Source organism: Rhipicephalus microplus, chromosome 7, assembly GCF_043290135.1.
Source record: "Rhipicephalus microplus isolate Deutch F79 chromosome 7, USDA_Rmic, whole genome shotgun sequence".
NCBI lineage: Eukaryota > Metazoa > Arthropoda > Arachnida > Ixodida > Ixodidae > Rhipicephalus > Rhipicephalus microplus.
In genome coordinates this window covers 95,549,967-95,576,381 of record NC_134706.1, presented here as the reverse complement: position 1 = coordinate 95,576,381, position 26,415 = coordinate 95,549,967, and the positions used below count along the sequence as shown (strand labels likewise).

The following is a 26,415-nucleotide window of genomic DNA, read 5'->3' as shown; positions in this document are numbered from 1 at the left end:
GCCCCCCGAACCGCACCACGAAAGCGTGGACAATTTAGAAGTGGTCCTTTTTGGCGCGCCAGCGGACGCCGGCTGTGGCCCAAAGAACAAGTCAGAGCCGAGAGTTGATAAACAAACAAAATTATATTCTCAATAATGGCAGATCGAAAACAATACACAAGAATGCACACTCCACAATAGTTGCATACAATATGTCACCAATCAAACAACGTACTACACAGTACAAACAGCCACACTCGAAACAACGGACACAGACAACAATACGCACTACAATGCAGTCGCATGCATTGAACAACCAAGACACTTAAAGACTAAAGAGATAGAAAACCTATTCAGTCCAAAGTTCTTGGAACAAAAGTCGGGATGATACTCTTCCGAGAATCACTCACTCAAAGTCCAGCGTTGTTGTCGTTCCGCTGCCCCTGAAGTTTCTCTTCCAGGAAACCTCGCCGAAGTTTCTCTTCCAGGAAACCTCGCGTCTTCAATTGGCCTCTTTCCAAGCTTCAAACTTCTTCGCCGGAAACACGTCGGCTTCACACACGCAGCTGTTACCACGCGTCTTCACTCGATAGCGGTAAACACACACTCTTGCCTGTAGCTCGAGTCATCAGCCCTCAGGTGGAAGTTATCTTCTTCTCCTGCTTTGTCTCTACGGACAAAACCTTCGCCGACTACCCGGCGGAATCCTTACGCGCTCTGGCGCTAACTTCCGTCTTCTCCTGCTCTCTCGTCTCGGCTGCTCGATTAAATACCTTCCGCGCGAGATTCCCGAAGGTTCTCATCATTTCGTCGGTGCGATGCGCAGCGAAGGCTGGGGGAAAGGTCGAGACGATACGAGGGCCACCCCGACGGGTGACTCAACCCGGCACCACCACGCCTATTTCCTTCTAGAAATTTTGAGTGCTTGCTCGGCTGCCGTTGTGGGGTGAGGAGGTTCGTTGGCGAAGCCACGCTTCCGAGAGGAGAGGGAGCGTGCCCGGGGAGCTTGTTTTCTTTTTTCTCTTTTTCTTTTGACCTCGCGGCGTCACTCCAGCGTTTCGTCGCGGGAATTTGGCGGCGCGCCCTTTTTGAGCGCTCGTTCTGTGACACTGCCCTCCACTTTAAGAATATTATCTCATAATATTCAAAACCACACAAACGAGCGTGAACAGACACCACACACTCTCACAGACTGTAACACAATTCGTCGCTCATGACACCACATTCAAAATAGATCACTCAATACAACTGTACATTGTAATTCAATCTCACAACACATGAAATATAACCACAGGTATGTGACTACAACACTTCATCACATATTCCAAACCATACAAATGTACAAGGTTCTGTCTTTACAACAATTATACAATACTATACATCACATCACCGTAACAAACATTTTGACTCGCTCGACATACAGTGGTAACACAGGACCACAATCACATTAACTTAACATATAGCACTATCAAACACAATCCGGTTCAACCTCAACACTTACCCTGTGCATTTCGAACGGCGCTTGCGCCCTTTCTTGCGGTGCTCGCTCGATCTCTTCTTATTGTTTTTGTTCGTTTTGTTCCGGCAAGCCCCTTCCAACGACGGTATCTGAGGCGGCGTCTCAGCCATCATTGTCACTTCCGACACTGCTAACGGGTCATGACGCTCAACCGATCCTGCCCGGTTATTCACCCGCTTGTTCACGTCCCGACATTTGGCCTGGCTGGCCAACTCCGTCTCCTTTACACTGTCGGTCGGTTGAGGTCGTGCCGACGTAAGTCCAGTTACTCGGCCGGTGAACTCATTCAACACGATCATCTTCTCATTCGCTGTCTCTTGCGCCGCGGCTTCACCTTGGGCTCTAGTGAGATCCATCACGGGCTGCTCCTCCACTGTATCTCGCGGTCGCTGGGTTGGCGAGGGCTCTATCTTAGGGCCTTCTCCCAAACATTCCGGATCATTCGGTCCTCGCGCCCCGTCGATGTTTCCGATGACAAGGTCGTACAGGGGGGTCATCATGCATGAAGCAGTAACCTTCCTGGTGAAGTACGGGGTTTCAACCTCAATTTCTGCTTCGGGAAGCATCCGAATCGTACGGTCAATTAGGCAAACCGGTTTCGTTTTGCCTGTTAACTCCCTTTCCCGTACCAAATTTCTCTGCACGATAACAGTGGAGCTGCCGGTATCTCTTAACACCGTAATCTTTTTGTCCGCAACTTTTCCAGGCAGCGTTGGCATTCCCTTCGAAACACCGGTTGGCTGTTTTGTCATTACAGCACCCACAATAGGGATTTTCTCCCCATTTTTCAACTCTACAAATCCGTCGGTGACGGCATTATCATCGGATTTCGGTGCTGCTAGCACACAGGACACCTGGTGAGTTTGACTCGCTCCGTTACGACATGCATCTGCCTTGTGCCCAGTATGACCACATTTGAAACATTTTACAACCGTGGGGCTCGTGAAGTTAGTTCGGCAGTTTTTAGCACGGTGACCCACTCGGTTACACAGAAAACATCGCGGAATGCTCTCCGGTGCACGCTTCTTTTCTTCGGGAGCCGATTTTTTCGAATCTCCCGGACACTCCTTCTTGACCCTGGCCAAATTAGTTCTACCTTGCGCTTCCAAGAATTGATCAGCCAATTCGAGCATGCCTTCAAGTGAGTCAGCCTTCCTCTCTTTCAAGTACAGCGACAGGCTTGGGTGGCAACTAGTAAAAAATTGTTCTCTAATAAGGAGCTCTCTAAGCTCATCGTACTCCTACACTGTCCCTGAAAGTTCAATCCATCTGTCGAAATAGTGGCAAAGTCGGGCGGCATACTGCGTAGCCGTCTCCCCATCAACTGGCTTTCCTGTCCGAAATCTGTCCCGAAATCCTTCCACAGTAAATCTAAATCGCTTCAGCAAAGCAGCTTTCACCTTTGCATAGTTGGCTGCATCGGTCGGCGTCAGCCTACCGTACACACTGAGCGCTTCACCACTCAAGCAAGTACTCAAAGCAGTTGCCCATTGATGTTCCGGCCAATTCTGGCTCCTCGCAGTCGTCTCAAATCTGTGAAGGTACGCGTCAAGGTCGTCCTTACTTTCATCAAACGCTACGAGCAGCTTGCTTGGGTTCAAGCGGAAGCCGTGATATTCCCGTTCGCTGCTTTCAACTCTAGCTTGGACGGGAGTTTCAGTTCGTTGTTGCAAACGGAGCCGCTCGAGTTTTTCTCGTGCTGCCGCTGCCATTCCCTTTCAGCCATCTCCGCTTCTCTTTCTTCTTTCGCCCTCTCAGCTGCCAGTCTTTCTCTCTCCATCTCCAACTTCTATTGTTGCTCTCTTTCTTCCTTCAGCTGTCGCTCCTTTGCCTCTCTTTCTTCTCTCGCCCTTTCGGCTGCCAACTTTTCTCTCTCTAGCTCCAACTTCAATTGCTGCTCTCTTTCTTCTTTCAGCTGTCGCTCGCTTGCCTCTCTTTCTTCTTCCGCCCTTTCAGCTGCCAGCTTTTCTCTCTCCAACTCCAACTTCAATTGCTGCTTTCTTTCTTCTTTCAGCTGTCACTCCTTTGCTTCTCTTTCTTCCCTCGCCCTTTCAGCTGCCAACCTCTCTCGTTCCAACTCAGCTACTTTTTCTTCCTTGGCTCTGTTAGCTGCCAACCTCTCTCTTTCCAACTCAGCTGCTTTTTCTTCCTTGGCTCTCTCAGCTGCCAACCTCTCTCTCTCTCCACCGCCTCTTTCTCCTTCTGGCTTACCCACTTCCGTAGTTCGGCGCCAGAAAGACCCATCTTCTCACCAAGAGCTACTAACTTTTCGAGATCCATTGTGTCTCGCAAATGAAGTCTTGCCGCGTGCAAAAAGTATCTGCCTAAATTAGTCTATCGTAACACTCCCCTGCACTCGTTAACGAGAACACAGAGCAACACACAAAATCGTTCCGATAGCACTATCAACTACTCGAGGCTCTTTCTCACTACTTTGGACACACTGTGCCCCAAAAGGTCCTGTCGCGGACGCCAGATTAATTGTCATACCGGTCCCGTTAATTAGGGAGGCGATCGCCGGGCTAATTCCAAGGGCAGAAATATTGGCCCCCCGAACCACACCACGAAAGCGTGGACAATTTAGAAGTGGTCCTTTTTGGCGCGCCAGCGGACGCCGGCTGTGGCCCAAAGAACAAATCAGAGCCGAGAGTTGATAAACAAAAAAATTATATTCTCAATAATGGCAGATCGAAAACAATACACAAGAATACACACTCCACAATAGTTGCATACAATATGTCACCAATCGAACAACGTACTACACAGTACAAACAGCCACACTCGAAACAACGGACACAGACAACAATACGCACTACAATGCAGTCGCATGCATTGAACAACCAAGACACTTACTAAAGAGATCGAAAACCTATTCAGTCCAAAGTTCTTGGAACAAAAGTCGGGATGATACTCTTCCGAGGATCACTCACTCAAAGTCCAGCGTTGTTGTCGTTCCGCTGCCCCTGAAGTTTCTCTTCCAGGAAACCTCGCCGAAGTTTCTCTTCCAGGAAACCTCGCGTCTTCAATTGGCCTCTTTCCAAGCTTCAAACTTCTTCGCCGGAAACACGTCGGCTTCACACACGCAGCTGTTACCACGCGTCTTCACTCGATAGCGGTAAACACACACTCTTGCCTGTAGCTCGAGTCATCAGCCCTCAGGTGGAAGTTATCTTCTTCTCCTGCTTTGTCTCTACGGACAAAACCTTCGCCGACTACCCGGCGGAATCCTTACGCGCTCTGGCGCTAACTTCCGTCTTCTCCTGCTCTCTCGTCTCGGCTGCTCGATTAAATACCTTCCGCGCGAGATTCCCGAAGGTTCTCATCATTTCGTCGGTGCGATGCGCAGCGAAGGCTGGGGGAAAGGTCGAGACGATACGAGGGCACCCCGACGGGTGACTCAACCCGGCACCACCACGCCTATTTCCTTCTAGAAATTTTGAGTGCTTGCTCGGCTGCCGTTGTGGGGTGAGGAGGTTCGTTGGCGAAGCCACGCTTCCGAGAGGAGAGGGAGCGTGCCCGGGGAGCTTGTTTTCTTTTTTCTCTTTTTCTTTTGACCTCGCGGCGTCACTCCAGCGTTTCGTCGCGGGAATTTGGCGGCGCGCCCTTTTTGAGCGCTCGTTCTGTGACATGCGTTCAGTAGTTGGTATGCTTATTCACAGGTGGCGTGAAAGTCTGCACACTTCAGCCATCTGGACCAATGACGTGTCCGGATTTCAATACATGGAGCCTATTGGCAGTACCACAACCCGTATGATTGAATAACTCTGGCTTTTAGTTCTTCTCGTACTCAATTACATAATCGTAGCACTGCCAAGCAAGCGCCCATCGGGTCAAGTAGGTAACAGCATCAGCCAAAACAGCGCATAACGATCGCTCTGGATAACAAATCGAGTTCCATTTAAAGCATGTGGATCTTCTTTAGTTTGAAAATGATAGCTGGGCGCTCTTTTTCTGTTACCGAGTGGTCAAGGTCGAGCACCGATGAAAGTGTGGCTTGTGGAAGTAACAGGCCTTAGAACTCCAGTGTGTTCCGGTAAAAATACTCACTCGAAGTCATATTCGCTGGTGTCTGTCTGCAACAGCTCAAGGGAGGCGTTACCGGTAATATGCACTGGCCTTCAGTTTACCTGGTTTAGGTATTAGTACACCTTTGTTGAAAACAAGCACACGAAGGTTGATCTTGTTAGTAACGAACGGCAGTTTTCTGGGATGATGCAAACAGCGTCACATCATGAAGATACCAATGTGCAAAACGGCCCTTGGATCACGCAATACCACATTCACCACGCGCTGGTAGTGTAGCGGAGCAGATGCACTTAAGGGTATGCACTTACGTGTGAAAAAGAACGAGAAAAGATCTACGCTGCGATTGAGCGAGAGCCTCTATGTGTTCACTGTAATGCGAGAGAATACCTTGAGTACGCCTTTTCGACAGGTTGAATACCGACCGACCGACCGACCGACCGACCGACCGACCGACCGACCGACCGACCGACCGACCGACCGACCGACCGACCGACCGACCGACCGACCGACCGACCGACCGACCGTGATACCGAATTTGGTGTATGTTGAGTGCTCCGCTCATAGCGCACGAGTGCGCTATGAGCGTAGCATGTATTCATGTTTCCCACGACACACATATTATGATTATTATGTTTAGACGCGTCACTTACCTTCGTTGTCCAATAACGTCACGTCATATCAAATTTTGTATATGTGGAGCTAGCGAAACGGCCGCGAGTGCATCATGAGCGCGGCATGTTGTCATGTTGTTACATGGCACGCATCTCATGATTATCATGTTTGCACCAGTCACATACCTTCGTCATCCATTCACGTGACATGAGATCAAATTTGGTGTATTTGAAGCTAGCGACACGGCTGCGAGCGCATCATGAGTGTGGCATGTAGTCAAGTTGTTACATGACACACATGTAATTATGATCATGTTAGGACATGTCATTTACATTTGCCGACCGACCGACTGACCGACCTTTACCTACGTAAAATTATCGACTGATTTCAATAAAAATTCCAGTATTTTCCAAAGAATTAGAAAAGATAATTTGTCTTGTGTTTCGAATTTCTTGATTGTTTCGAATATCTATCTGATGCTCAGCTCAGCTTTCTTAAAGGCAGCTCAACGGAAACCGCTTTGCTCGCACTCAAAGAACATGCACTAAAAATATCGAAAGAAATATTTGCACCTTGGTTCTCCTCAATGATTTTAGGAAAGCAATATTCGATTGCAATAATTAGAAAATTCTACTGTAGAAATTATCGCAGATTGACCTTAGAGGTATTCTATTAACATTATTCGAGTTTTATCTAACTGATAGCAAGCATGTTTGCGTAAAAGACAGAAAATTATGTTTCTTCTCATACTAAGTGGCGTGCCACAATATAGCTTATAATGTTCACTGCTTCTTAACCTCATGTGAATGACATTACTAATATTATTACCTGTGTTCATTATATCATATACGCCAATGACACTACAATTCTTGTTTCTGGTCCGGATTCGCAGAAATTATTGAAACAATTCAACGACCTACACGTTAAGTTTTCCGAATTATCGTTTACTATATACCTAAAAATAAATCCTACGAAAACTAAAGTTATGTTATGTTAAACTAAAGTTATGTTATGAAATTGGCAGATCCCACATACAGTGAGAATCTATGATATGCAGGGCGCGAATGAGGAAGGTTGATATGTTACTTTAAAATCAACACAACGTTATGAAGTGAACGTAAATAACGCCGTGCATGACTTCATTGCCATGATTATAATGTTTGGACGTCTCATTTACCTTCGTCGTCTATTACCGTCACATGATACCGAATTTGGTATATGTTGAGTGCTAAACAGCCACGAGTGCGCTATGAGCGTAGCATGTATTCATGTTTCCCACGACACACATATCATGATTATTATGTTTAGACGCGTCACTTACCTTCGTTGTCCAATAACGTCACGTCATATCAAATTTTGTATATGTGGAGCTAGCGAAACGGCCGTGAGTGCACCATGAGCGCGGCATGTTGTCATGTTGTTACATGGCACGCATCTCATGATTATCATGTTCGCACCAGTCACATACATTCGTCATCCATTCACGTGACATAAGATCAAATTTGGTGTATTTGAAGCTAGCGACATGGCTGCGAGCACATCATGAGTGTGGCATGTAGTGTTGTTATGATCATGTTAGGACATGTCTATTACATTTGTCGTCGATTCACGTCACGTAATACCATATTTGATATACGTGAAGCTAGCGAAACGGCCGCGAACGCATCATGAGTGTGGTATGTTGTCATGTTCTTACATGACACGCATATTGTCATTATCATGTTTGCAACAGTCATACACCTTCGTTATTCATTGACGTCACGTAACGCGAAGTTTGGTACATGTGACGCTAGCGAAATGGCCGCGAGCGCATCATGAGCATGGCATGTAGTCAAGTTGTTACATGACACACTTACCTTGATTATCATGTTGGGCGCACGTTAAAGAACCCCAGGTGGTAGAAAAATCCGGAGCCCTCCACTACGGCGTCTCTCATATTCATATGATGGTTTCGGGACGTTAAACCCACAAGTCAATCAATGATTATCATGTTTGCCCCAGTCACATACCTTCGTCCTCTAATCACGTCACGTGATATTAAATCTGGTATATGCGAAGCTAAGAAAACTACTGCGAGCGCATGATGAGCGTGGCATGTAGTCATGTTCTTACATGACATAGATGTCCTGATTTGCAAGCTAAGGTGTGTCACTAGTGTCCGCTATGCAGTCATGTCATACCATACCAGTTTTGCAACATGTCAGATGAACGAAACCACCGCAAGAGCAACAAGACCATGAAATGTAAATCATGACATTCATGACATACATGTAATAATTTTCATGTTGTGGCTAGTCGCTTGTGCTCGTCATACAGTCATATTATGCAACACCAATTTCGGTATTGATATAATTATCGAAACGGCCAGAAGAGTGAAAAGTCGTAGGCGGCTTAGATAGATAGATAGATACGCTAAAAGTCGCCGAATGGGAACAGAACCCATTGCGATTTTTCGATAAAATCATTGAATAACAGCGAAAAAAATCTGACCAGGACACTCATCAGCAGGTACATGGCTGTGAGTGTAACTGACATGGTAAAAGCGGGAATGAAACGAAATGTCGTAGAGGAGGAACGAAAGTACTGAATAGCAGTGATGGAAATAAAACTGGGTTAGAGTAACTGCAACCAAAGGATAAAGGCGATTATATTGGCTAAGATTATAATGATACATCTTACGTTGTAACAGCTCAAGTGGAAGAGCTTTAGTGTATGTTTTCAAATTGAAGTCACATGTCCTTAGAATGCGCACCTGTAACTTGAGATTATTTAAAGAAAACACACATGCACAGGAAACTTAAGCAAACTACAGAGCATGTTTCAATATAAAGTTGATAGTTTATTGATTGATTGATTGATATGTTGGCTTTAACGTCCCAAACCCACCATATGAATATGAGAGACGCCGTAGTGGAGGGCTCCGGAAATCGGTAGCACCCTGTTTTCTTTAAGTGCACCAAAATGTGAGCACGCGAGTCTACAACATTTCCGCCTCCATCGGAAACGCAGCCGCCGCAGCCGGGATTCGATCCCGCAACCTGCGGGTGAGTAGCTGAAAAGTGCACGCTCAGTTGTATGTTACAGCACTGAAGTCTTGTGTTTTAGGAACCACAGTGGAAAGGTAAACAGGTTGGTGATGGAGATATTGAAAATACTATCAAAAAGGCATCTAAGGCTCCCTAAGGAATTTGCTTTATTAAACGGTGTTGTGTCGTTGTACCGTGGTCGTAAGTGCGCCTGCAATGTGGAAAGATGGTGACGATGAAGTGCTAAAGACACCCAAAAACGAGAAAACATGGCTTGACGACATTAAGCTTGAAAAACTACTTATAATCATGGGAATATAGTGAATGTAAAAAAAGAACACGGCAGCATCACAGAAAGAATATGCCCAATGATTTGTATTCACCGGTTATTCTACAACATTTATTTTTATGGGTCCGAATAGGCACGATTAGGCAGCTCAAAGACATTTCATTTGAATTCAAAACAATAAAATATTTCCCCCGCCGTGATGAGGAACATAGTTGGTAGCGCATATGCCCACAGTATTAGTGTCGTGTTCAGAAGCATCTTATTCTTCACGTGGAAGAGGCCCGTCACTGCTGAAGTCGGAGCGCTGTCCTTTGCATGCGTGTCTGTTTATTCATCGTCACCATGCTCTGGAGTCGCTTTCTCTACGCGCAATAAATTTGTCGTATTTTCAGTGGTAGTGTAAGGCACTTCAGTGTCAGTTGAACCTGTTAGCCCCCATCACTTCCGAGAAGTCAGCAGTAGAGCCATTCGTTATCCCAGAGATTTCCAGATTTTTTGCTGCACGGTCAGGTATTTTGGGCAGCCCGGTAAAATGACAGACATAGCACGCGAAGTCAGCGTACGTTTCTTTGGTGCGCGCAACAGGATGTTTCTCTTGTATCCTGCATGATATGTGGCAGAGATTGTTTCTTCCAGAAAATGCTACGAATACACATGGTGAACAGGCTGCAAGGCTCTGCTAGCTCCCGGAATTGTGCGTCGCCGCTTATCCAAGCGCTCTGGTTCACGCGGAGACCCGTGTGTTCAGATTTGTGTCCACATTAAAGAACCCCAGGAGGTCGAAATTTCCGGAGCCCTCCACTACTGCGTCTCTCATAATCATATGGTGGTTTTGGGACGTTAATCTCCACACGTCAATCAATCAATCTAGTTCACGCAGAGCCTTGAAAAGCGACACACGCTCCGTAGCCAGTGACAAAGCTGCTGACGCGTATTTAACGCTACATATGACGGTCATATGTAGCATTAAGGTTTAGATGCGCTGAATGACAAAACGCGAATCAGCAAAACAAATGCAAACACTGGGCAACACGTTTCTAAATCACAAAATCTCATGCACACAACGCTTTCAGAAAGATCTTCTCTTGTGCTTGAATTTCAGAATGAGAGCCGCGCGAATTGGGAAGACAGGCTCAAGTTTGCGCAGCGCCATTCGCCGCCCTAGCGTAGAGAGGGCAAGTCTCCGGTCGCTCGGATGGGCCCTGCTTGTTTGGTTTCCCTATCGCGCGCACGGAAAACGTGTTCTTTGGGGATTTAATGTCGCATTTCGCGCGCTTTAGGCGCCTCTCCTTGATCATCCTGGAAAGCAGGCACCAACTTCCGCTGCATTGTGAGCTGCTAAAAAAGTTTAAAATTGCCTCAGAGTTGAAAACTGCCCGAGAAGTTCTACTGTTTCCAGTGCAAGAAGTGCCAGGAGCAGAGCCATCAAGAGTGAATTATGGCAGTTCGTCGATAATTTCTGCGGTCTTGTCACATTGAAGAATTTTCGTCGTGCACAATATTAGCAACCAATAACGGGGAGAAACGTGCTGGTGCGTTTGTAAACTGATGCTACAGCAAATTGACAACCACAGTACATTTCGACATTGGGCATCGGCTTTCCGAGACAACCATGTTGTAATGCGAGAGCAGCTGAACTTGCTAGCTTAATACATGACGGTTAAAATATCGTACCATGAGCCATGCAAGTGTTTTGTTCAGTTGATGGCTGTAGACGTTTCGCGGCCACTCAGTGCCAGCATATTTATGAAGCGTGTTTGCACTGAGTGGCTATACGTACAGATCTTACAAGCAACAACCATTGATAAATTAACAGGTTTAGGTGTTGTGATGATAGGATCAAAGTCATCAGTTCGATTCTCGCATAAACGAGCTGCATTTACATGGTGAGCGTATGGTGAGATGACGCTCAATGCAAACAGAAGTGGCACACGGTGTGCGCTCACCGTTGTCCTCGTCGCACCTTGCACCTCAAATAAATGTAGGTGTACGTTGAAAAAAAAACTTAGGTGGCCAGAATTAACGTGGAGTCTTATACCACAGTGTGCTACCTGATGAAATCATGGTTTGGGCTCGTAGAATATTATATTAACACATTCTCTCCCCCCGTTTTGTTATCACCTTGTTTTACTGCCAGCCCCGCCATGGTGGTCTAGTGGCAAAGGTACTCGGATGCGCACCCGTTGGTCACGGAATCGAATCTCGGCTGCAGAGCCTGCATTTCCGATGGATGTGGAAATGTTTTAGGCCGATGCACTCAGATTTGGCTGCACGTTAAAGAGCCCCAGGTGCCCCGCCGTGGTGGTCTAGTGACTAAGGTACTCGGCTGCTGACCCGCAGGTCGCGGGTTCAAATCCCGGCTGCGGCGGCTGCATTTCCGATGGAGGCGGAAATGTCGAGGCCCGTGTGCTCAGATTTGAGTGCACGTTAAAGAACCCCAGGTGGTCAAAATTTCGGGAGCCCTCCACTACGGCGTCTCTCATAATCATATGGTGGTTTTGGGACGTTAAACCCCACAAATCAATCAATCAATCAATCAATCAATCAAAGAACCCCAGGTGGACGAAACTTGCGGAACCCTCCACTACAGCGTCTCCCATAATCATATGGTGATTTTGGGACGTTAAACCCTACATATCTATCTATCTATCGTTTTACTGCCAGTGATTCTCAGCGCAAACCACACCTACAGTGTTCGAGAAGCTTCAGGACTGCAGTACATCACTTCGTTAAGATTATGCCCACTTCGCGAACATAAAACATTATTCTGAAACCTACGTCGCCACGAACGATAACGCTTGAATATTCGATGACTCGTGTATAAATGCCGACGCGGCTCACCACTTGCCAGATTATCGTCGGCCGATGCTTTGCTTGCCGTTACCAGTGCCAGTGGGCATAGCAACAATCTGACCTTCAGTTTACGGGCCCCAAGTTTGGCCAAATAAACAGTTTCATCTCGTAATTACAGTATGCTTCTTTCGTCGACGTCACTACCCAGTGACAATATCCTTGCACCTGAGCTGCGGGCGATATGCAGCTGCCACTATGAAAATGAGTTAAAAAAGTAACCGAGGCCATAATAAAGTTTCCGATGGTGTCGTGAAATTACACGCGGTTATCAGGGGCAAAGCTCGGCGTCACCAACAACATGCTCGATTTTAGTCGGTATTGTATAACATGACAAACACCAAGTGAGCTGCCAAAACCACCAAAGCGACATTCGAATCAATGAACACGCTGGGTGCTCAATGACATGCATATTAATCGAAATGAAACATGAGCTGCAGGAAACACGTATGGTCGAAGTGGGCATAAAATATTTTATCACTATGCCTTTCAATAGTGCAGTAAAAAAGTCCAAAGTGGCATTGCACTTACGATACGACGTTGATCACACCCGATGAAACGTTCGGCAAAAGTGAAACTCTTATGAAACTGAACGCTGCGCATTGCACTGGTGCCAGAGACTCAACATGGCACACGTAAGGTTTGTCTCTTCACACTGATCTCCTAACAAATTTGAAACCGTGCTGCAAACTTGGCTACTAAGCAATCGAAATCGCAGCGCTACATACAAAAGCACGCGAAATCATGCTGGTGGTTCGACGACAGCTCCGAGAACACACCACTGTGAAAGAAAAAGACACGACTGCCGCAGCAAATGCGCGTTTTATCGGTAACATACCTTACTTTTAATGTCACAGGAAGGTGGTGTTCACCATCGACTTGCACATAGCACTCGCTCAAAGGCATCGTGTTTGACTTGCTTGGTCCCGCAAAGGTTTTCAATGAATCGCTCTCGGTTTTGGTGAGATTCACACCGTGAACACGTTTTTACCATCCTTTTAAGCCTTCAGAGCAAGTCACAGGTCACGCTGCAGAGCAAAGTTAACAGCGCGTGCAGAGCACGTAGACGTGCTGAGAGAGCGCAGGCAGAAGGCAGGAGCGGGGTACTGTGCGGCCGGTTTTCGCTGGAATCTAAAAGGCGGCAAAACGCGCGTGGCGCAGCCCCCCCCAGCCAAGGTTGGGATGCCAATACCTTGCATTCTATACAGTAGCGCCATCTCAACTCGCGCCACGGAAACTACTTGTAGCTCAAGATCCTCGACGAGCACAATCTGTCCGCGCCCTCTCTTTATGCCGAACGGCGAATGTGAGCACCTAACTTATTACACCGTGCCCATGGGGGCAGCAAAACAGGTGATGTGACCATCCATTTCTATGTTGTTCGAACATCCTTGAATTTGAGGCTAATAATATGAGCTTCCTGCTCATACGCCCACCTCATGACGAATGCTGACGTAACAGTGAGAGAGTCAGTGGAAATACCCCCACGTGACAATTTCCACGGCAAGTGTTCTGCCCCTGTGCCCCGGCCGGCGTAGTATCTCGAAGGGGTGCTTCCGTGGAGAGTTTAGGGTGATGGTCAGCCACACACTACAGAATTGACTGTGCTGGAATATTATGCTGCGTCAACAAATGACACAAGTCCACACGGGTGGCAGCAGTGGAACTGTCGAATCACCTGGCCCTAGAACCCGGCGGTCTACGTTGTAGAGTAGGTGAACGTTTCCAGGAATTAGTAACACTGCAATCTGCTCTCTCAATTTAGCAGAAAATTCAATCGTTTGGTATGCCACAATAGTGGGCCCATAGCTTTCATCTTTACGAGCTCGTAGTCGGCGGATGCCACTGTAACGACCACATGATAAAATTTTGGATGGATTAGTCATCACTGTACATGAAAACAGCACTACAGACAAAGAATGACAAAGTCTGTAATGCTGTTTTTATATCTGATTATGTCCTATTAAGTAGCGAACGTTTGTACATTTTAGAGCAGTCGTCCCAGAGGTGATTGCCTGCATTTCACAGCAAAAGGTGTCATCAGACCACAACACGGTCGCGTGTGGTGGCGTAGTTTAAAAACACGAAAGACACAACGGGATTCGAACCCGGGTCGTCTACGTGCCAGTCCAGTGTTCTACCACTGAGCCACGCCGGTGATCGGAAATTGTTCGCAAAGTCAGCTTATGTAGACTTAATGTCAGGAGAGAATTCGCGTTGATATGAGCAATAAGGCGTTTTAGAACAGCCAAGGAACAACCGCAGGTGTCACACAATGCGAATTGCGATACGAGTGGGTCGTTTAATGCTCCAACCCTTTTTGACATTTAGGAAGAAAGGAAGGAATGAAGAGCCTGGATACTGTGGCACACACAACCACGCTGAGGTGCTTGGTCAAGAACCGGGTAGTTTTGACGAAATACTGTTAATTTGTTAGCTCACGTTTTTTAAACTATTAAGAAAAAAAGCAAAAATAAAATGACAAATAGACAATTTGAAATAGCGGATGTAGAGAGTGAAGCAGACAGTTTCACCAACAACAATAAATAAATAAATAAAACAATTTGAAAAAAGTAATTGAGAAGTAATAATAGGTTCTACAGCCTAAATCTTTTTTGACGCTTTAATAAACTCCTGCGAGGCATAGACAAAAGCTTGGTCTTGTTCACCTATTAACTGTGGCGCATACCACTATGGGAAATTGTGGGGATTACAAAAGCTTCTGGCATAATTTTCATCCTTGTAAGTGTGCAGCTAGTACTCTTTTCCGAAAAATGACGAAGGATGGCATAGTAAATACCTGTCTTCTATACAATTATTCATGGAGCAGTGGGTACACTGCAAGTGTGCTGGCTGAAGCTACCCAAAAGGTGTTTAATAAACGGCTCTAAAATGCCATTCTTCTAGCTTTCACTGTGAGATTGCTACGTCTCGCCTAGGCTTGGCAATTTTTTTTTCAAGAACCCTTATGCCACACTGATTGCAAACAAGAGAACGCCGTTGAATTCTTGACTTCGTTGCACTTCCTACAAGCGCTAAGCTCTCCCCCCTCTTTCGTCATAGAATACGTGGAATGTCAGCACTAAGTCCTGAGCTAGTCAGTATTTAGCATGCATTTTTTTACTACACCCGGCTTTTTGCACTTGCGCAGTCACAAATGCAATAAACGAAGTGAAATCCTTTGCGCGCGATCGTCATGCGAGACAAGGCAGCACGTAAATGCGACTACATTAGAAAGCGGTGTAAAAGAAAATTCACAATAGTTGATTTGATTGATTAATATGAGGGATTTAACGTCCTAAATCCAACATACGATTATGAGAGACGCCGTAGTGGAGGGCTCCGGAAATTTCGACCACCTGGGGTTCTTTAACGTGCACCCAAACCTGAGAACACAGGCCCCCAGCATTTTCACCTCCGTTGAAAATGCAGCCGCCGTAGCCGCGATTCGATCCCGCGACCTACGGGTGAGCAGCCGAGTATATTTAGCCACTAGACCACCGCGGCGGGGCTTTTCTCAATAGCTAGTTCTCGTATACTGAACAGCACAGATATGAGTTCATCTTGTCATCACGTGAAGAAACTGTTGGCGTCGCAAATTGTGCATGCCGCAAGGACGTGAAACACCGAGATTGAATATTGTGTTCGTTCTCCGTGTTTTCAGAGGTTGTTTAGGAGCCCTTTTGATCCTGAAAATGTATTACGGGCAAAGAAAGGTGCGAGCTAGCTTGCCTGAATGCTTCATGGCTTACTTTCAACAATATTGCCACGTTCTTTCCTCAACTTTTCTTATCACCCCGTTACGCAGCCACGTGATTCTCTGCGCAAAGCGCGGCTACAGTGTTCCAGAAGCTTCAGGGCTGCAGTAGATAATTTTGTTGAGATGACGCCCACTTCGTGAGCATTTCAGATTATTCTGGAATTTACTTCGCCGCTAGCGATACCACTAGAATGTTCGGTGGCGAGTGTATAAATACCATCACGCTTCGCCGCTTGTCATTTGACCGATGGCCGATGCTGCATTCGCCGCTCTCAGTGCACTGTAACCCGAATATCCGTTTACCGGACACAGGTTCGCCCAAATAAAATGTTTGATCTGACCACTCAGTCTCCTGCCTTCAACCATATCACGACTCTGTGACAATATTAAACAGTTAACTTTCACGTGTTCTGTACAGTACTCTCGGATTGAAACAGGACTCTCGGAGCTTGTGGCCGGCGGTACATGTGCAGCAACTCGTGGGTGCGCGTGAAAACAGTGTGTTGCATTGTGGTAAAGAGCAACCCCTACGGAGCAGGATTACTTCTTCCGGTCGACAAATTGTCGGCCTGTAGTTCGCGATGTGTACACTGCCAGGGTGGCGCTGCAAGGCTCATGCACATTCGCATGTTGACCGAACTGGCTCGCCGCTGCGCACCACTTTTATTGCCGCGCCAGCTGACGACCCTCTCATTCTACGTGCTTGGGCGATGCGGTACGCATGCTGTGAAAGTACGACACAAGATTCTGTTGGGAGGTTGCGCTTTGCGTGCATTTGTAGACATGATAAACATCTGCGCCAAAGCATGGAAAGTTAATTTCGTGGTTTCTGCCTTGACAGGAAAGAAAATGAGTCGCAGGCTTGCCTTGATGCATCATGGAAATAATATCATGTATTAGTATCGTTAGAGCAATACGTGGGCTATTGTCAAATAAAAATGGGAGAAGCTCGCTCGTTCTTCCGTGGCCGACAGCTATACAAATGCATGCCACGCAGAATAACCCCACTATTGGCCGCTTGGGGCGAAACAAAAAAATACTAAATCGTCGTTTTGATGCTGCACGGAAACAGGTCCGTGGCTGCTGCTTTTCTTTTTTGTCGTGACAAAAAGCTTTACACACTTTATATACTTTTGTGTAGCTATTTATCATGTCAGCAATCGCATTTCAGGCGCGACATCTTAGCGGTATCCAATTTATTACTTGCGCAGCCTATAGGTGCCCCATCGTCGAAGGGTGCCGATCGAGAGCGTCATCTGCTTGCGCCAAAATATAAATGATACGCACCGCGTCCACTCAATACGGACTGCATGCATCCGAAAGCGCGTGAACATTGCAGCGTCATGATGGCAGTGTGAACTTTGTGAACTAAATGCTAACTCTTTAGTGACCGGAAGAAGTAAGCCTTCTTCGTATCTGTTCTCGCCCTCACTCTAAAACACAATGAAACACCCTGGTTCCGAGCACCCACAAGCGGCGGCACATGCACCGGTGGCCACGCGCTACGAGTGCCCTGACAATCCGTGGGTACTGTACAGTCTGTTTCAGAATTAGTCAAAATCTCCGGTCGCCGAACACGTATTGCGACCAGCACTGTACTCGCGTGCCACTATCACGTGACATGGTTTAACACTGCGGTCCATGAAGTGTCTGCGCATGCGCGACCTGTTGCCGGCGCTTGACTGCAACGCTATGGTGGCTACCATAGGAGCGCTGACCACACTGCGATTCATGCGTTCCGAGATTTACCCCAAGTGTGAAAGGGACAGCACATTGGCTCAGGTGTAGGGCTTGTTGATCTTGTGTTTTTTTGCTTATTTCTGCAACATAATGTGAACAATTTACGTTAGGGAGCTGAGCCGCGTAAGTTATTTTATACCATTGCACCATATTTTGCCTTTAGGACTCCGTGGAAGAGAGGCCACACTGCTTTACCATTTTCGGTTAGGTGTGGCATTCACGAAATCGTGTTCTTTCCACTTTGGAATGACTCGCAACAATCTCTGGGATGCTTGTCGCTACGAGGAGACGGTATGCCACAGCCTATGTGATATGTCTGGTCTATAATATTCAGAGACTGTCACTGGCACCCGCTATAGCGCACCTTGCCAATGGACAAATGGCAGTTGAAACTGCTGTTGCCTGTCGTTGACAGAGGACATCGCAGATCAAGGCGACCAAGATATTGTTGAGGTTTTCGAGAAATAACGACGTGGACAAGCGGCTGTGACAGTGGCGCCGCGTTCCACGTCAGATTGATAACTGTGACTGAGTGCACGCTTGTGTGTACGTGCTCTCTTTCATACTCTTTCGTCTCCCCCCTTAAACTTATCTCCTCCCATTCCCACGCACAGGGTAGCAAACCACTTACCTTAGAAGGGTTAATCTTTTTACATCCCTTCTTCACCACTTGTCTTTTTCCCCAATTTCTTATTGTGTTTTTGTTTTACATTTCAGTTCGACGGAGCGAAAACTGTACGGTATACTTTGACAGATACTGTAGCTCCATGATGCACCTTTTAACGTGCAAAGAAAAAGGTCCTCGATGCATTTGCCTCTGCTGTAAGTAAAGCTTATTGTAAGTAGTTTATATTTTTTTTTGCACTTCGCACAGACCGAAGTGCGGTGTTTGACGATAAATACATGCGCATTAGTCTCACTACGTCGACACCTATGGACCTACTGTCAGCCTTCTAATGAAGATGCTCGAACGAAATAAATAAATATTCTCCTGACCTTCAAGCCAAATAATATATTTTGTGCTAAAGGCAACTGGGCATTCCTTATAGCCATGCAGTTTAATCATAATAATAATTGATCGGGTTCAACATTCCAAAGCACGATTTGATTATGAAAAACGTCGCAGCGAAGAGCTCCAGAAATTTCGACTTTCTGACGTTTTTCAAAAGAGTGGCTACTTGGGCTGGTTGGTATCGCATTTTGAAAGAAATTTACTTTTCTTAGTGCGCAGGGAACGTTTGAGAAAGAAGATAGAGCAGAGAGATAGGACGGAGCGCACACTGACAACAAGTTTTATTGCACAGATGACGGGAATATATATTTTATTTATTTATTTATTTATTTTATTTACAAAATACTGTCAACCCTCCTTGAGGGTTATTACAGGAGTGGAAAGGATACAAACATTATACAAGCAAGGCAATATAGTGGCAATACAAGAAGAGTACATAAGAAACGCGCGATCATGATAATAAGTAATGTATACATCATACAGGCATAGTTGCCTTGAACCAAATGATGAAGAAAATAAAATAAAATGTTAGAGTGTGGATGCTTTCTCCCGAACGCAATTAGGTTAACACCTGGAACTTGGGAGCACAGACATGAGTTTTTCAACGCTTTCTAAAAATTTTTGAAGTGTTGGCTGTGCTACAGTATCTGGATCAAGCGCATTCCATTCTCTTATTACGCGAGGGAAAAATGAAAACCTGAAGGTATTGTTACTGCAGAAATATTCTTTGAAGATGAGGTCGTGTTTTTGGCGCACTTTCCCTTTTTCTTTTATAGTAGTGAAGACGGAGGCATTAGTTTTAAAGTGGCCGTGCAACAGTTGATAAAAGAACTTCAACCGATGTATTTTTGCTCTATCGCGAAGCGTAGGTAGCTCTGCTCGGAGCAGAAGCTCGGAAGGGGAATCCGTTCGCCTATAGCGGTTAAAGATAAATCTTACCGCCTTGCGCTGTACGCTCTCGAGCAAAGCTATGTCAGTATTTGTTGAAGGAAACCACACTATATTCGCATATTCTAGCATAGGTCTTATAAAGGAAATGTAAGATAAGCGCTTGGTATCTGTGGTAGCGTAGCGTAGGGTCCGTTTTAGAACAGTCAAGAGGGCGGGGATATATACAGTCAAGAGGGCGGGGAGATCACACCCACAGAAAAAAAAAAAGACAAATGATAGCGCATGCGCCAGATCACCTTATTCCAATCTTTAATATACGACTTAACCGAAAAGATGCTTGTATTCACTATCCAACAGATTTATGGACGGGGCACTGACACACGGAGTTTCTGCTTTACGAATAAAAAAAGTCTCATATATTTCACGTGCCCTCTGGTCCTCATATCTTGCCATTACTTCGCATTCATAAAACTTTGGGGTGCACCCACAATTCGCAGAGTGGCAAATCGGATGCGCGGATCAGCGGGCAGCCACTTGGCAAGTCACTCTGCAAAGTGTAAGTGCACCCCGAAGTTTGATGAATGCCAAGTGATGGCAAGATATGAGGACCAGAGGGCACGTGAAATATATAAGGCTTTTTTTATTCGTAAAGCAGAAACTCAGTGTGTCAGTGCCCCGTCCATAAATCAGTTGGATGGCGAATACAAGCATCTTTTCAGTTAAGTCGTATATTAAAGATTGGAATAAGGTGGTCTGGCGCATGCGCTATTATTTGTCTTTTTTTCTGTGGGTGTGATCTCCCCGCCCTCTTGACTGTATATATATTCCCGTAATTTGTGCAATAAAAATGGTTGTAAGTGTGCGCTCTGTCCTATCTCACTGGTTTATCTTCTTTCTCAAACATTCCCTTCACACTAAGAAAAGCAAATTTCTTTCAAAATTGACGTTTTTTATCGCGCAGCTGTATAAATGCACACAGGCCTCAATAATTTTCCCCCGCATAAAAACTGTGGTCGTCGCAGCCAAGATTCGATCTCGCGAACTGAGCCACACATTTTAAATGTATCAGCTAAACCTAAATCAGCCAGCACCTAAAACTTTGCTGCATTATATGTGAGAAATTAAGAATAGAACAAAAAAGGCTCGCACACAGTGAAAGGGGTGGTGCCACCATTTTTGTGGCTTGCGTTTTCTTAGCAGTATGATACACGCACCAAGACTCATTTATTCTCGCCAAATAAATAATACTACCTTTTTTTTTGAAACATTTTTGGTTTCGGTTTCTAGACGCAGAATTGGCATGTGACGTAGCTGTGTAGCGTGGTCCCATGGTTGTACAAGTTTGTGACACACGTAATGCCGAATGCCGTCTGCTCTCACTGGCTTTCTCGTACAAAAGTGCCGCTAAAGCACCTGCAAAAGAAACGTGTAGCAGCCTTCGCCCAGCAGCCTTCGCCTTTGCAGCCTTCGCCTTTGTTGGTTTGTACGCGGTAGAGGTCTCTGAAGGTCACTCACCTCACTACAATTGGTATCTGCACGGGACGAGGGTAAGGGGTCAGGGTGCTGCCACCCTTTGTACGGTTTTCTCCGCCATTGTAGGGCCTACGGCGCCTTCGCCCAGCTGTAGAGCTCACGTGTGACTTTTTTCTACCAGGTATGCCTCGATGTCGCGTTCCTCTGTGCAACAACGATTCGTGTGAAGCTAGTAAGCCACTTCCCGCCACAGCGAAACCGTTATAAAGCGGAAGTGATAATGGCGGCAGCCGCCGTAGCAGACGACGCAGATGTCTTCACTCTGAGCGGAGGAGCGATTATCGAGGCACTCTATATAGTCACAGCCGGGCTAGACTGCACCTGCGCGCTCCCTTCTTACGGCCTTCACAACGGGTGTAGTACATGTCTCTCGCCACTTTTTCGAGGAAGCCACTGCGGCTCTGCCAGCCATTAAAATTTGAGAAGCGATTAAAGAAATGGGGGGAGGAGCGTCGGGCTAGCAAGGCTTTCAGCTACTTGTACATGAGAAATGTCGATACAAAATGGCGGAAGCGAACCAGAAAGTTGACGGGCAAGTACTTAGAAAAGAGCAGGGGGCCAAACCAAAAAGAACTATCGGTTAAGAAGAAGGTGAAGGAAGCTGAGACCGATATGTGGAGAATTGACATAATGAAGAAGTACGAACTGGAGTTCTATCGAACTTTTAAACAAGAAATTGCCAAGGAAAGGATCTATGATAATACTCGAGGTAGTTCTCTGTTGTTTAAGGCCAGGACGGGAGTATTGCGAACCAAGACATATGGGGCCAAATACGAAGGGGTAGACACAGCATGCAGTGCGTGTGGAGAGAAGGAAGAAACTGCCGAACACTTGATAATGTTCTGTAAAGGGCTTCACCCTATATATCAGGATGATGGTGCAGCGTTATTCAAAGCACTGGGGTTTAGGGATAGCGAGGGCAAAATAGACTTTAAGCGGGTAGAAATAACTAGAAGAAGGTTATCTGATTGGTGGCTAAAATCAAGGCGCGAGTGAAATATAAATCTTTCACTGCATTATACCAGTCCTAAACTTCACTATTTAAAGGAAAAAAAAACGATAAATCTAGTTGTTGGTTCACTAAGTGTTACGGCTAAATGATGTTAGCTGCCACCCGATCTGAAGGGTACAGCCATATCAATCCATCCATCCATCTTCCGCCGCTCCGTACAACGTGCGCAACGCCAGCACACGAGTTCGGGCGCGCCTCTCCACTCACCGCGCGTTGAAAAGCAAGTTGCTTAATCATTGAAGACGCACAAATGTTTATGGCATGGCTCATACCTGATGATGCTGGGCTTGAACCTATACACCTCTGAAGAGTGCACATTGCTAGTAGTGTCACAAGTCCCGAAGTGCGCGCATGATCGTAGCCTCCTTGTGACAGAAAGTGGCATACCATGCACCCCTTACAAAATCGTCTGGGTACGCTGAACACTTTCTACCATCCAATTCTATTTGATGCAAATGAAACTTGGCCTTTTCCTTTTCCTCTCCTTTTTGTGCATCTGGCTCGATTTTTTTAACGCAGTCGTGGTACTTGCTTTCGCGATTATATTGGGACGCATTTTTTTCTTCTTTCAGCAATCGCTGCACTTTCTCGTAATTTGAACGATGGCGCAACAATTGGGAGTGCAATCGTTTTATCATAGTCTGGTATCGATCCACCCGACGAGCGTCGCAGTTCATTGTTGCTTGCAAACACTTGCTGCTTCCCGCCGCGGTGGTCTAGTGGCTAAGGTACTCGGCTGCTCACCCGCAGGTCGTGGGATCGAATCCCGGCTGCGGCGGCTGCATTTCCGATGGAGGTGGAAATGTTGTAGGCCCGTGTGCTCAGATTTGGGTGCACGTTAAAGAACCCCAGGTGGTCAAAATTTCCGGAGCCCTCCTCTACGGCGTCTCTCATAATCGTATGGTGGTTTTGGGACGTTAAACCACACTTGCTGCTTCTTGTTCAGCGAAAGCGTCTTGTGAATAAGAAGTGTGGCAGCTTGGGCTAGTTAGTATAACATGATGATAGTTACAACGCGAGAACAGAACGACGACACAGAGACCCTTCCTTCGTGTACTTGTCTCTGTGTCGTTCTGTTCTCGCGCTATAACTATCGTCACGTCTTGTAAAGTTGCAACCTCCAGATTTATTTCGTTGGTCTCCGCTTTGCGCTTCATTGATGTTTGACATAGGGGCCAAAGTTGTGAAGCAGGATCTTTGCGAGTCTTTTATGCCCTTGAAATCGTGTAGGAAAGATGGTTCTCGAAAAGAGCAGGCGTGCATGCAGTCGGGAACAAGTTTTCTGATGTGGAACGCAGGCACATAGTCTTCATCGCGCAAGTGTCTGCTGCATACGACTGTCGATGCAGACTTGTCGATGATGATGAGGTCGGCTCTCGCAATGTTCTTTTGTCACTTGCCACAGGGCTCAGTACTTTTGGGAATTAGTGGGAGAGAACACTGGTTGTTTTTTCCGAACGGGACTTGCAATACGGAACCATGGCGATCAACCAGCCATGACGGAACACAACAATACACCTTCGTGCAGCTAATATATATCCATGTGCGTAATGTGCGAACTGAAGGTTGTGCGACTGCCTTCTTGACTAAAAAAAATTACCGTAGACTAAACACTGACAAAGAACTGAATGTAATGCAGCCGTGGTGGGTGAAGAGAGAGAGATAGGCAGAGAGAATGAGGATGAAAGAAAAGCCGGGAGGTTAACCATGGCTGAGTCTGGTAGGCTACCTTGCACTGGGGAGAGGGTAAGGGGAATATAAGTTAGAAAGAGAGAGAGAAGGAGAGAAATGTCACTCATGCTGTCGACAAAACGGCAGTTATGTGCTTAACATCACAGATGGTGAGTCACATCCGTGTAATAAACAATTGAGCACATTTGTTGCATTAACTTCCATGCGCGGTTCCATGCTACCAAAATCTTGCCGATGGTGAAGCCATGATGGCGCCGCTTGCGTTCTTAAGCAGCAGACTTCTGAGGGCTTGCGAGAACTGGAGTGATAGTGTCAAGCAGTTGCAACAGGCTTTGAACTGTCGGTGTCTGCATCTTGCTCAGCAGCACGCGCCTAGCATTGACCAGGGTGCTAAACATGCCGATAAGTTGTCCTTCGTCCGTCAAGTTATGAGGTACCGATGAAGTGTCCCTCACTGTCGAAATCTGATGCCTCTCATCAGGTGCATGTATCTTTGGGAGTTCGGGCCAAGCGTCACCTGCATTTCTGGTAGAGGCATTATTTTCCTTTAAAACGGCTGCGTTCTGACTAGGCAATAAGAATGAAGCGTCAGCTCCACTGCTAGCAGAAGCGCCTTTGTTCTTGGAACAGACTGTGCTTGGCGAGAGTGGGGGAGGTGGAGGTGGTTTTGGACGTGCTTTGCTAGGCGACGAGGTTTTGACGGCTTTGGTGCAGCGCCGGCGACGGGACCGTCATCGCGTAATGGATGCAGCTGCTTCTCGGTATGAGATGTCATCTCTGGCCCTTTTCTTCAGTATTGTTAGCTCCTTTCAAATAAAAGGACAGTCCTTCGAAGAGGCATCATGTGGCCCATTGCAGTTTGAGCACTTCAGAGTCGTGGCCTGGCACGTGTCCTTGTTGTGGTGCCCAGTGCATCGGGAACAGATAGTAGAGTTCATGGCACACAACACTCACGTGACCTAACTTCATGCACTTCCAGAACAGAAGTGTTTTCGGTATAAAAAGGTGAACTGCATGTCGCAAGTGGCCCACTTTTACGTGTGATGAAAGTGATTCGCCCTTAAATGTAATTCTTGCGCATCGTGATGTCACCATACGATATATACTTGTAATAATGGAATATTCCAAAGCCGGCTTAATCAAGAGTGGTAGGTCCGAGTTGGTAATGGCTTCGGCAGCATCATACACCACCTAAGGGCTGACTTCTTTGCCCAGTGGTATATCAGAGCGGATTTTCACCTCATTAAATTCTGTTACTTCACGCAATCTGTCACATGATTGACGTCAATCGCTAGGATGTTTTTGCGGCTAATGACTCTGACTTCCTTTACTTCGTTCGACACCAGTGCCTCTAGCTGTACACGCAGGCTTGCCAGTTAAGGTGCATCATGTTGTCACTAGCGAGAACTGGCATGAAAAGAATGGTTAATACCTCGGTATTCCGTGAAGATCGCATGGTGGACTCACTCTAATTGGGTGACATGCTCAGAAATGGTCTCTTTTCCTTGTTGTTTCTCACGAGCTCGAAGTTGTCGTCCCCTGATTCATCACTGCTGACGTAGTAGAGTTCGGTGTCATCACTGTCAGTGCCGCTCTCGGAGCTGTAGCGCTTCCTAGAAGCAACACCCGCGGTCATTCAGGTGTCCGGTAGTCTTCCGTAGGGCTCTACTTCCATCGCACAACTTCAGGAGACCGCGCTTGACAGGCGAAATGAAAATTATTAAAAAAAACCCATGGAACTCAAACATTCGGCATTCTGCCACACCGGCACTTCGTCGTCGTCCTGTGGTGGGTAAATACCAGAATAAAGCAAGCCACACTATAGAGATAAACGACAATTCACAACAACCTGCTTGTAGCCAGCAATAAGCCACAAAAGAACTTATAAAGATCTTTCAGAAACATAGCAGCTTATTTGCCGAAAAGTTGTAACGTTGACAATTTCTATTTTTAAACATGGTGTTCTTCGAACGAGAATGATAGCGCAGAACTAATTTGTACTACAATTTTAGTTCCGGGGCAAGCGGCTTGCGAGCGTATAAGCAGATGCGTACTTCGTTCGCATTCTTCATGGACGTGGCTTGGAGTTCAAAGGAATGCAGAAGGGCTTGGGGTCTCCGGATTTGATATTTCCAGGTGGTGTTAACACAATGATAATGCACACCACCGCTCTCTGTGCGTGCCATCTGAAGACGTTATTCAGCAGCAAGGGCCCTCTCTCTTTTGTTTTTACTTTCTTTCTCAATATACGCAGTTTTCAGCAATTAAATCTACAACACACGTATGCGTTTAAAAAGTTGTCAGGCTGGAGACAGCAGCTTTTAGCCCTGAAAACAATCCGAATTCATTTGTTAAAATAAAGAAATATAGACAATAGGTAGAAAAGAGAAAGTGCGCTCGCGATTCCGTGAGCGACCTCTCTTAATTGCGACGTCGTTGTCGAACAAGACCAAGTGCCAAAGGTGTTTAGTGCT

General features: G+C 46.3%; 1 long non-coding RNA gene across 2 annotated transcripts in view; it reads left to right on the top strand.

The window, feature by feature from the left end:
* Positions 1 to 26,415, top strand: part of LOC142767559 (uncharacterized) — a 141,355-nt gene that overhangs the window by 96,214 nt on the left and 18,726 nt on the right. For both annotated transcript variants that reach the window (XR_012884989.1, XR_012884988.1), the window contains exon 5: positions 18,519 to 18,623. This is a non-coding gene — a long non-coding RNA (uncharacterized LOC142767559). The remainder of the gene's footprint in view (positions 1 to 18,518; positions 18,624 to 26,415) is intronic.